The 12,461-nt window shown below is 49.2% G+C and overlaps 1 non-coding gene across 1 annotated transcript; it reads left to right on the top strand.

Moving 5' to 3' along the window:
* Nucleotides 1–12,275: 12,275 nt before the first annotated feature.
* TRNAE-UUC (transfer RNA glutamic acid (anticodon UUC)) lies at nucleotides 12,276–12,347 on the top strand. Its single transcript has one exon. It is a non-coding gene; the product is annotated as a tRNA-Glu (tRNA).
* Nucleotides 12,348–12,461: the final 114 nt, after the last annotated feature.

Genomic DNA, 12,461 nt, shown 5'->3' on the forward strand with positions numbered 1-12,461 from the left:
CAGCGAAGTAAGTGCTCAGCGAAGTAAGTAAGCAAAGTGGCCTTTACTCATTTCACCCTCCTTTTGGTTATGAGCCGGATTTTGGAGCGTGCTAAGCAAATATCAAACCTTGCCCCAGCCCAGCCCTGTAGCCCACAAGAGTGCTCAGATCCCTACAGACAGCCCTACCCATCCCCGGCATCACTGAAACAGCAAAGCCGAGCATGAGTCTTCCTCTTTCCACTGTCTAACAGGGTTTGGAAAGATTGGCTTTTGACACTAGAGTCCCAAGGGCTATTGTTTCTCGAGGGTCATGAGTCTCTCTGTATTCCAGCCATTCCAGAATATTTCAAGGAGAGGCCAGGCTGCCTGGACAGCCTCTTCTGCTAGGGTCCCTTGGGCCTGGCTCCTAGGTTAGCCTGCTGGCACTTGCACCATCTCTACACCACACATTGAAAGCTCAGACCCTGTTCTGCTCTTTCAATTCAGACCTTCTCCTGGAGCTGGCCTAGAGCTCCAGGCCACAATTCGGATTTGAGCAAAATCGTCCAGCCCTTCTCCTGGTTCGCCACTTGGGCCTCGGTGTTTGCCCCTCATTTTTGCTCCCAGCGTGCCCAAGCCCAGCAGAGAACCCCCAGCCCCTCCCAGAAGTCAGAGGAGGTGGCAGAGGTGAGGCTGGGAGTAGAGGAAGGTCATCCTATGGGGAGTTGTTGATTAGTCACTGCCTTTATGAGGGCCTCCGTCAGTTCCTCTCCATGCAATGATGTGCACACAGTAGGTGCCTAGCAAATCCCCACTGAATTGAATTTCATTTTCTCTCTTCCCAGATGTCCCCTCCTTCCTGTAACCCAGTTACCTGAGTGGTGGCAAGCACAAGTATTTAATAGAGACAAGCAACTGGATAAGCTGACAGAGTTAGAAAGAAACTGGAACAAACATCCCGAGAGATTGTGTTTTCTGTTCACTCCTCCATAAGCCAGCTTCACATCTGGTTTCCTGTGGGTACCTAGACCCAGGCAGGACCAGAATGCAGCCCAAATCAGAAGGAAGAAGTCTGTAAACAGTCTGAATAGGCCACAGGGCAGGAAGAAGAGCTATGCCGACTCCACCCTCTCCAGGTGTGGGAACAGGACAGTTCAGCGATGGACGGTAGGTAGCACAGCAAGGCAGAGGGCAAACGCTTGATTGGCATTTCCTGGCACACCCATGTGGCTTGGTAATTTCCTGTTCCTGAGACATATGGGTACTTGGGAACATTTTAACCCAGAGGCAAGTAGGGAAGGTTTTGTCTTGATCAAGACTCTTCCAGCTAAGTGACAGAAAATCCAACTCAAGTAAAAGTAATAACAGGTAATATTGTACAGCATTTACTGTCATCAGGCCGTGTCTAAGCCCAGTATACCTTAGCTGCTATTCCTCTCAACAACTCTATGAGGAAGGAATTATTATTGTCCCCACTTTACACACAAAGTTACTGAATAACCTGCCCAGAGTCACAGAGCTTGGCAAGCCAGGATTAAAACTCAATGATGTGAAGAAAAAAAACAAAACAAAACAAAACTCAGTGATGTGGTTCCTCCTATACTTTTCCTGCCTCTTCAGCTCACACGGGCAAAAAGAGGTCTGTGCCACCTTGTGTCCCCCGCCCCACCCGTCTGTCATACAGAGGTGGATGCAGGTGGGTCTCAGAAGACAGGTGACAGGAACAAGGGTGCCTTCAGACTACCCTTCTTGGTCTTTAGTCCCTCTTTTCCTGTGGGCTGGACTGACTCTCATCTACTGCAGTCTGGTTTCCCACACACACAAAGGAGAGCTACCTTCAGTGACCTCTCTCTACGCTCCCAAGCTGGAAACTTCCAGAAAGGGTTCTCACTGGTCTGTTGGTCAGTGCTCGCTCCAGGCAAGGGGCCAGGGGGCAATCTGTAAGAAAGTGGTCACTCCCATTCCAGTTTGTGGTCAGAGGCGCAGGAGGTGCCAGTTCTACGAAGAAGGGGGTAGAGTCCTTTCTGGACCCAAGTGTGCCACATCCACAGCCCAGTCGATGGGAGCGAGAAAGGCCTCCTAATCCGGCCCCCAAAATACCATGGGCCGGGCTCCTCTGGGGGCTCCCAGGGCAGCAGGGTGGGGCAGAGAGGAGCTCCGAAGACTTAGACTGGCTGCTCTGGAAGGAAATGAGGGGGAACAGAGAAGGGAAGGGGAGGTCAAGAATGGACACTGGTCAAGACAAGGTGCCTGAGACAGGCTGGAGAAGACATGTGAGCATGAAGCTAAAAATGCTCGGGTTCCCAAGCCAAGGGTGAGCAGCCAGTGGGGATCCTTTTGCTCTGCTGTTTATTCCTCCCTGACAGGCTCCAGGAGGCCTGCTGGAAATTAGTCCTCACACTTCCTCCCAGCTTGCATGGGACCTATTCCTGAACGAAAAATCACCCCAAAAGTTAGCTTAAAACAATGGTATTTGTTTATTCTCCCTCTCTCAGTTTATAAGAGTCAGGAATTTGGGGGCTGCTGGACCTGGTGATTCTGACTTGGGGGTCTTTCAGGGGCTTGCGGTCCCACCACGGCTGGGGCTGGGTCACCTCTAAGGCCTTCACGCTCACAAGTCTACTGCCTGGGCAGGGGCTGCCACAGCTGGGGCCCCTCGGCACTGCTCTGTGCCTCTCCACGTGGCCTCCCTAGCCTGGCAGCTGCAGGGCACCCGGACCTCTTCCACTCTGGCTCAGGGCTCTTGGGCACACATTCCGAGAAGCCGCGTATCACCTTCTATGATCTAGTCTCGGAGGTCACACAGCATCACCTCTTCAACACTCAGTTGGTCAAGACAATTTCAAAGGTCTACCCAGGTCCATGGGGATGAAACATATCCCACCTCTCCATGGAGGAGGGTCAGTGTCACGGTGTAAGATGAGCTCATGGGATGGGATACATAACGGCGCGACCGTCTTTGGAAATTACATTCCACCCGCCAGTCCTCAGCAGTGGCATGATTCAGAAACAGGAAAAGAACCAGGGCTGATGCTGTCGTCTCACCCAAGCTGTGCCTCTTTTGTTGTAACTCAAACAATATAGACCATAAAGCAAAAGGGAGAAATCCTTATCCTGCTACCCAGAGGAAACCTCCCTAAACAATTCGGTATTCATCCTCTCAGGTCCTTTTTCTTAGCATTTGCAAATATGTACACAAGTCTTAATGTGCCGGAAACTTTTCACTGGCCACTCCAGGTCCACTCTCCACGCTTCTGCACATGCATCCTCACGCGCCCTAGGAGGCTGACCCCCAGCAATGATCTCCTTCGCCTTCTGGTTTCCAGGTGGGTGTGGCAAATGTGGAACACCAGCTGGAGACTGGCAGGAAGAGACTGAGGTCAGGGGACTGATTTCCCATCTCCCTCCCTGGCTGTCACAGTGGGGTGACTGCATCCCTCTACGGAGGAGGGTCTCAATTCCTGTGGAGTGACCCCTCCACACCGTTCTATCTCTGGGTTCCAGCAGTCAGTACAGCCCCCAGTGTTATACTCCCCAGGGTACTGCAGTGCCATGCCTGGTGGTCTCCCTGTATCCTGCCCACAGCTCTACAAGTATTCCTTTTATTGAACTCTCCTCACATTATCCAATATGAGTGTGCCCCTGATTGATACAATATAACACACCCCCATATTTTTCAGTGGTATTATGCTATGCATATTATTTAGCAACTAGCCTTTTTCACTTAATAAATCATGTATACCGTTCCACATCAGCACATACAAAAGCCACTTGCTCCTTTTAATATCTACCTGTACCATCTAGAATGTGTGCATCCCGGTGTGACCAGGATGTGTGGTGTGACCTTCCCCTGCTGAGGGACATTTAGGTGGTTTCCAGCTTTTTCCCCATTACAAACACTGACACAATGAACACACTCACATGTGTTTGGCTGTCTAAACTGTGTTTCATTGGCTGATGTAACTTAGAGGTTAAAGGGCGGGTTCTGGAGCTACATCCCTGGGTTCAAATCCAATCTCCTCTACCTAATATACCCGCTATGCAACCATGCGCATACTTAACGCCTTGACACTTCAGTTCCCTCATCCACTGAAAAGGTAATAATACTTTTCCATAGGGCTGTTGGGAGGGGAATCTCACAGGATCAGCCTAAGGATTACATGATAGGAAACATGTTAAGCACCTAACACAGTCAACCTCTAAGACTCAGTTTCCCCATCTGTAAAATGGTGATATTACCTCCCTGGTTGAGTGGTTCTGAGGATTAAATCTCACAGGGTTGTAAAGATTTAGTGAGATAATCCAAGTAAATCATGTAGTACTGAGCCCAGTCTGCAGTAAGAGCTCCATAAACATTAGCTCTTGGTTCTTATCACCCGTAATCTCTACTAAGTGTGATATTTTATTACAGGTATAAAGACTACTATACAGTTTTACAGAAGTCATATTTTATGTTGCTTATGGTTCTTAACAACTAAAATTATTTACTGAGAGTAATCTAGGTAGAAGATGCTGTTTAAATGGACCCTTTAGGGATAGAAATGTACATAGAAACATAGCTTATTAATTTATTCTTTGCTATTTCCTGTTGGGGAAATCAACCAAAGTTCCTTCTTTAGCTACAATATGTAAACAAGCGTTTGGGGGTTGGTGGGTTGAGTGGAATGGGTCCCTTTGATGATTATCCCCATAACAGGCGAACCCCAGATTTATCTTTTCTTCCATGTCTCTCTTTGCCAACAAACATATCTGCTCCTTCCATATGCCTCATCACTAGTGAGCTGACAGGGAACACAGAGGGGGAGAGAATGCTTCTGTAGTTCTCAAACCTATAAATATTGGATTAGAATACTAACCCCACAGAGCACCCCAAGTCGCCAGGTAGACCCCGCGAAGTGTCATAGTGGCTTCAGAATAAACACCTTACAGAGGCCAGGTAGCTCACAGCTATTAAAGAGGAGTCTGGATTTGTGAGACCAACACCCCTGTCAGAGAACTGCTAGTTTTAACTGCAGTTGTGACAATTAAGCAAGAGACTGACAAACATATTGCTTAATACCCATCTGTCTGTAGGCCTGCAGCTGCCTTCTCTTAGAACGTGACACCTCTATTTGGGCCATCTCCCCAAAGGCTTTCAATCCAGAGAAAGTGCACCAGGAAGCCACAGGCATGGGGCGGCAGCACTGCCCACTAGGGTAAAAGCCACCGGCACAGGCATCTAACCACGTGGGGCTGTGGAGAGCCAGAGGGAGGCTGGGGAGGGGCATGCTCTCCCTGCAGGGCCCTCTCCACCCCTCCCCTGTTCCTGGCACACGGAGGTATGTACTCTGGATGGCTGCTGGCCCTGAGAAACTGGGACCAGGCCACGCACGCTCCAGTGCCTGCACAACCAGGGAACATGATCCCGCCTGCCCAGCCCTCTGCTGCGTGGGAGGCTGCCTTCCCTACAACACCTGTCTGGTGCTTCTCCAGCTCCAGCGGCATCAGACTGCCTGGGGTAGGAGGCGGGCAGAGAGGAGGCTTGTTAAGAAGGCAGATTCCCAGGTCCACCTGGGAATAGAAATGCTGCCTCTATGAATGAGGCTCTGCCTCTGAGAAACATATCCATGACAGAATCACAAACTGGTACACAGTTCACCAAAATGGGCCCCAGACAGTGTTTGAAAAGTGTATGTGCCGGGCTTCCTTGGTGGCTCAGTGGTTGAGAGTCTGCCTGCCGATGCAGGGGATGCAGGTTCATGCCCCGGTCCGGGAAGATCCCACATGCCGCGGAGCGGCTGGGCCCATGAGCCATGGCTGCTGAGCCTGCGCCTCCAGAGCCTGTGCTCCGCAACGGAAGAGGCCACAACAGTGAGAGGCCCACGTACCACAAAAAAAAAAAAAGAAAAGTGTCCGTGCCATCATGTAAAAATTGGAAGATTTCACATAAAAATCTTATTTCAATCCAGAGCATGGCCAGACCCAGGTCTATCTACCACTTGGCAGTAAGCAACCAGTGCTAAGTGGAATCTGCCCCTAGAGGCAGGGCTGGTGCCCCCTAGTTCACCATAGCACCAACCCCCCAAGATACACACACACATGCATGTGCACTCACCCCTCTAGCTCTCTCCTCTGGTGGTGCCCGGTGCCCGGTAAGCCTTTGAGTTTGCAAACTCTGCTCCACCCGCCAGGGCGAGGAGAGGTAGAAGAGGCCCAAAGAGCTCGCTTCTCTGCTCTCCCAGCTGCAGCCCAGTGGTACTAAAGTGCCTGCTAATTAACGCTGTTAAGTCTCCTAACTTCATTCTCCTGTGTCATCCCCCCACTAGGATGGAACTTCCACCAAAGCAGAGCCTTTGTCAGTTTTGTTCTCTGTAGGATCCCCAGTGCCTAGCCCAGTGCCTGGCACACAGTAGGGGGTCAAAAACACGTATTGAGCAAATCAAAACCACCATGAGATACCACTTCACACCCACAAGGATGGCTATAATCAAAAAAAAAAAACAACAACAAAGTAACAAGGGTTGGCAAGAATGTGGAGAAACTGGAACCCTCATACATTGCTGGTGGGAATGTAAAATGGGGCAGCCACTGTGGAAAAGTCTAGCAGTTCCTCAAAAAGTTAAACAGACAGTTACCATATAACCCAGCAATTCCAATATATATATAGATATATATCCAAGAGAATTGAATACAGGTGTTCAAACAAAAACTTGTACACAAATGTTCATAGGAGCACTGTAGCCAAAAGGTGGAAACAGCTCAAGTGTCCATCGATTGACGAATGGATAAACAAAATGTGATATATCCGTACAATGGAATATTATTCCATCATAAAAAGGGATGAAGTTCTGATGCACGCTACAACATGGATGAACGTTATAAGTGAAAGAAGCCAGACACAAAAGGCCACACATTGTATGATTCCATTTGTATAAAATATCCAGAATAGGCAAATCCGTAGAGACAGAAAGTAAATTAATGGTTGCCAGGGGCTGGGAGGGGAGGGTAATGAAGAGTGACTGCTTAATGGATAGGGGTTTTTTTGGGGAGTGATGAAAATGTTCTGGAAGTAGATGGAGTGATCATTACAAAATACTGTGAATATACTAAATGCCACTGGATTGTGCACTTTCAAATTTTATCTTACATGCATTTTACCACAATAAAAAAAATGTTGAATGAATGAATGGGCCTCTGCCATGGTATTACTGTGCAGCCTGATGTACCACTGTGCTGGGCCCTAGAGAGGCAGACAGCTAAGAGCGGGCGTGCGCCTCACTGAATATCCAAGCCAGAAGGGGAGCAAGGAGACAGATGATTTCAGTGCAGAGGGAATGCAGGTGACCCAGGTGAAGAAGGGCTTCTAGAAACAGTGAGTAGCTTGTGTAGAGGCAGAGGTGGTTTGGAAAACTGCCGACAGTTTTGACTGCCTGGAGAGCAAGGGCGAGGGGGAGCTGGTGGTCATGCTAGATTACGAGAGAGCTCAGAAGCCATGCTGAGGGGCTCAGAAGTTATCCCAGAGGTGGTAGGGAGGCACCGAGGAATTCTAAGCAGGGAAGGTATATGATCTGATTTGCAGTTTTCATGTCCTTTGAACCTACAAATGTTCCATGAGGCCCCCAAAGCAGCTGTAATGCAGCCCTCCTTCATACCCCTCTAGCCCTGTTCATCCTTCACCCACACACATAAATTAAGGGCCTTTCTCATAGGTCGGGCACCCTGGAAACAGACCTGGGGCAGAGATTTGCACGTGGGGAGGCTTACTGGGGAGAAAGCCAGAGCAGCACCTGCAGGGGAGTGAGGGAAACAGGATTAGGGCAGAGGCAGAGGAAGCACTGGGATGCACTTGCTCCAGATACCTCAGCTGATCCCGCGGGGAGCTCTGAAGCTGGGATGTCCTCAAAGAAGGCAAGGGCCCCGGTCTCCGTCCCCCTCCTTGTCGACTAGTCATTGTATGCAGGCTGCCCTTGGGGAGGGAGCACTGCCTTGAAGCTGGCAGCTCCCTTCATCAGAGTGCAATTCCTGGGGAAGGATTGGGCTGTGAGCAGTCAGCAGGCAAGCTCCCCGCCGCGGGGGGTGGAGCGCCTGGGCCCCGAAAGGGGATCTGGGCAGGACCCCACAGCATCCACTGTGGGCCTCAGAGCTCTTCACAACCAAGTGTTCACTGACATGCATGCTGTTTCCCCAGCTTCTGCCCCCATCTGCTGCTGTGAGAGCCAGCCCTCCGCGAAGTTCCCCTCAAGTGATTCAGGACATCAGCCAGGACATAATTCCCATCCTTTCACCCCTCTCCTTCTCCAGTCCTCCTCGGCCAGGGACCATCTCATCACCAGGTACTATCACTGTAGCTGCTGAATTTCTCCCCCGCCACCCCTCCTGGCTGCCCGGACATGAACAGACAGAGCTCTGTGGTCTTCTCTGGCAAAATGGGGGAGAAGGGCCCCTCCCCTTTGTGACATGCTCCCCTAGAGGAGCCCTGAAGAACTCCCGAGCCTCCGTTTCCAGGGTTAGCTCCTTTGCTTGTTCCCTGCTGGGCTGGGGAGTAAAAGCCTAAAGCAGTGGTTCTCAACCCTGGCTGCCCAACAGAATCCCTTGCAAAACTTTAAAAAAATACCAGCGCCTGGGCTCCACCCCAGACCAATGGAATCAGAAACTCGAAGGGTGGAGCCAGGCACTGGGAATGCTTTTTCAGTCTCCCCTGGAGATTCAAATACCCTACCAGAGCTGAGAACCAGTAACCTCGATTATTTTTTTTACAAAGATCAGTCAGGGAGTGTGGAGGACAGGGATGATTGAGAGAAGTGAAGCTTTGACCTGCACTAGAGATGACGGGAGTGGAAAAGACGAGGGTAGCGATTAAAGAAGTAGAATGAACAAGGGCCGGTGGAGCAGGGTTTAGTTGGAGGAATCTCCTGGGGCGCCAAGAAATGTTCATGCTTGGGCCCTGCCCCCCAGGGATCCTGATTGAATTGGTCAGGGTTGCTGAGCCCTGGAGGTGTAGGAGGGTGACAACCGACCCAGCTGATTCTAATGCGCAGGCCAAGCTGAGAGCCACAGCTCTAGGCCATGTCACTGCCTCTTACCTGGCAGCCCCACCAAGCGGGTGTCCAAGGTGTCCAGGTGGCCTCCGCCCAGTGTTGACAAGCCAGCCATGTTTCTAACCACCTGGACCCTGGAGTGAGGTCTTGAGCAACCCCAATTTCCATCCAGTCTACACTCAACGCTGGCATGCCCAGCCTGCCTCCTGGGGAAGTGTCTGAGTGGAGCTGCTCTGCAGGATGTGGAGCTGACACCGTTTGTGACTCTTGTTCCGGGCACTCAGCTGGGCTGTCTGCCCCTCCCACCAAACCAAATGCACTGGCATATGGTTTATCCAGTTTAGCATTTTCTTATATAGGTGTTTTTTTTTTTTCCTCAGAAAGGAAATAGCTATTTTTCTAAAGATAAATGTAATACGTGACTGTAAAAAAAATTTTTTTTTTCCAGAATATGAAGTAGAAAGTGAAAATCACTCTTAATCCCAACACACAGAGGTGCCCCCACTAAGAAAGAGCAAAGCAGCCCCTGATGGCCAGAGCTGGCAACACTCACAGCCGGGCCTTGGTCTTGTGGACAAAGCATGTTGCCTGTCATTCTCCCATTGAACATAACCAGCTCCACAGAACCCCCACATCAGCCAAGGCCACTGCCATCGTGGAGATCAAGACAAAGACACGACCATTCTGTAATCACATCTACACAAGACAATAACAAGAGGATTGTCCAAACCACTAAACGAACCAGACATCTCCCTATTCTGGCTAATGGGTAACTGTTGTTTTTGTTTCGTTATTACCAATTATAACCTCGTTCCATTCATCTTGATGTGAATTATTAAGATATCCAATCATAAAATTACCCTGCTTCCCAGCAGCATCCAATTCAAAGCAGAGCCCTGCTTGCTTGAACCACCCCCAAAGCACCGACCACAAGCTCAAACCTGATACTAATTCCTTTCTAGCATCTTCTTACCCAGATGCCCCGCACTGCCCATAAGCCCTACTACACATATGTTCTTGGTGTCCTATGGCTAATGAGCATTGACACCATAGATTTTGGAATATATCCTTCCAGGCATTTTTTTCTCTGACTAGAGATATATTTTTATTTAAGAATGAAAAGGGGAATTCCCTGGAGGTCCAGTGGTTAGACTAACGCTTTCACTGCCGGGGCCCCAGGTTCGATCCCTGGTCAGGCAGCTAAGATCCTGCCAGTCGCATGGTGCAGCCAAATAATAATAATAATAATAAAATAAAATGACAATGAAAAGACTATAATTCTATTTTACAATCCGCTTTTTGTAAAATTAACAACCTCTTAAAAAAATTATTTTCAACAGCTACATCTCCTGCTATATGGGATGTTGTAGACCTGCTAATACCACTTTCTTTTTTTTTTATTGGAGTATAATTGCTTAATAATGTTGTTAGTTTCTGCTGTACAACAAAGTGAATCAGATATATGTATACATATACCCCCATATCCCCTCCCTCCCACCCTCCCTATCCCACCCCTCTCGGTCATCACAGAGCACCGAGCTGATATCCCTGTGCTATACAGCAGGGAGATCAGATAGCTTCCCACTAGCTATCTGTTTTACACATGGTAGGGTATATATGTCAATGCTACCCTCTCAATTCGTCCCACACTCCCCTTGCCCCACCTTGCCGTGTCCACAAGTGCATTGTCTACGTCTCTGTCTCTATTCCTGCCCTGAAAATAGGTTCATCAGTACCATTTTTCTAGATTCTGTATATATGCGTTAATATACGGTATTTGTTTTTCTCTTTCTGATTTCACTCTGTGTGACAGACTCTAGGTCCAACCACATTGCTAAAATGACCCAATTTCATTCCTTTTTATGGCTGAGTAATATTCCATTGGATATATGTACCACAACTTCTTTATCCATTCATCTGTCAATGGAAAAATAGGTTGCTTAATACCACTTTCTAATTGGGTGATTCTGTGTCTCTTTAAGCCCTTTGATAGTAGGCTCATGTACTCTTTTGATAGCCATGGGCCGCTGGCTCTGTTCAGAAAATCCTGAGAAGGGTCACCTCTTTGCCAGGCTTTGGTGAAGGGAAACCACAGGTGAGGATGGAGATACTGTAACTGTTCTCCATGGGGGCAGAGCCCAGGTCCTCTCAGGTGTGGCAGGAAAAGTTGCCACCAATGCAGAGCCGAGCTTCAGAGCTGGCCCTGAAAGGAGGTTCTCGCTCTCCACCACACTCCCAAAGTGTCACCCTCGCAAAGTTCAGGGATGTGGAATACATTTTATCCTGAGCTTTCAGAACATCCACGCCCTTGGAGGGGATTCCGTCTGGGATAATCGAGCTTGGAAACTATTTTGGCAGATTTATGTTTTACTGGAAGGTTCTCCAGGTGAAATCAACAAAATTCTGAAAGAGCAAGGTCAGTTCGGCTCCATAAATCAATTCAAAACAAGTCCATTAAATCAATGTCAGGGAATGGGCCTTGTTCTAGAGCAGTGTTTCCAACTTTACTGTGCATCACCAATCACATGGGGAACCTTACAACCTAGTCTTGATTCCATCAGGTGGGTCTGAGAGTCTGCATCACTAACAAGCTCCCAGGCGATGCAGACGCTGCTGGAATAGCCAGGCCCTCACTGTCTGGCTGGCACTTACCCCTAAAAGTCTTCAGTAAATTCACACTCATGGCTTACCAACATGTGGGGAGAGTGTGATGATCACCAAATGACATATTAGACCTTTCTTCCCACCTTGGAGGAGTCTTCAGGTCCCTTCAACAGATGAAGGTGCAGCTGGGCAAATGTCTTGCTCTCCAGACAGGAGTTTGGACACTATACCTGGCGATGTGGGGTGGCGTAGACAGGGAGAGCTCCCACCTTCCCATAGCAGGCTTGATTGGGAGCTTAAACAGACCTGCTCCCAAAGAGCCCCCTTTCAAGGAGTGAATGACCCCGAGGCCCAGGAGCCCCCAGACTGGCACCCCCTGCCCATCTCTATGATTATCTCCAAATAAAAATTCATTATTCAAGGGCTTCCCTGGTGGCGCAGTGGTTGGGAGTCCGCCTGCCGATGCTGGGGACACGGGTTCATGCCCCGGTCCGGGAAGATCCCACATGCCGCGGAGCGGCTGGGCCCATGAGCCATGGCCACTGGGACTGCAAGTCCGGAGCCTGTGCCCCGCAACGGGAGAGGCCGCAGCAGTGAGAGGCCTGCGTACCACAAAAAAAAAAAAAAAAAAAAAAAAAAATCATTATTCCAAACTGAAAGCTGAAAGCAAAAATAGGTTCTAAAAGAGGGAATTCCCTGGTGGTCCAGCGGTTAGGACGTGACTCTTTCACTGACAGGGCCCAGGTTCAATACCTGGTCAGGGAACTAAGATCCTGCAAGTAGCACAGTGCAGCCAGAAGAAAAGGTGGGGAGGGTTCCTAAAGAGTATAGCTAACTTCATGATTGACAGATTCATGAAAGTTTACTAAGAGTAGGGAA

This window comes from Lipotes vexillifer, unplaced genomic scaffold, assembly GCF_000442215.2.
Source record: "Lipotes vexillifer unplaced genomic scaffold, Lipotes_vexillifer_v1.1 scaffold1829, whole genome shotgun sequence".
NCBI lineage: Eukaryota > Metazoa > Chordata > Mammalia > Artiodactyla > Lipotidae > Lipotes > Lipotes vexillifer.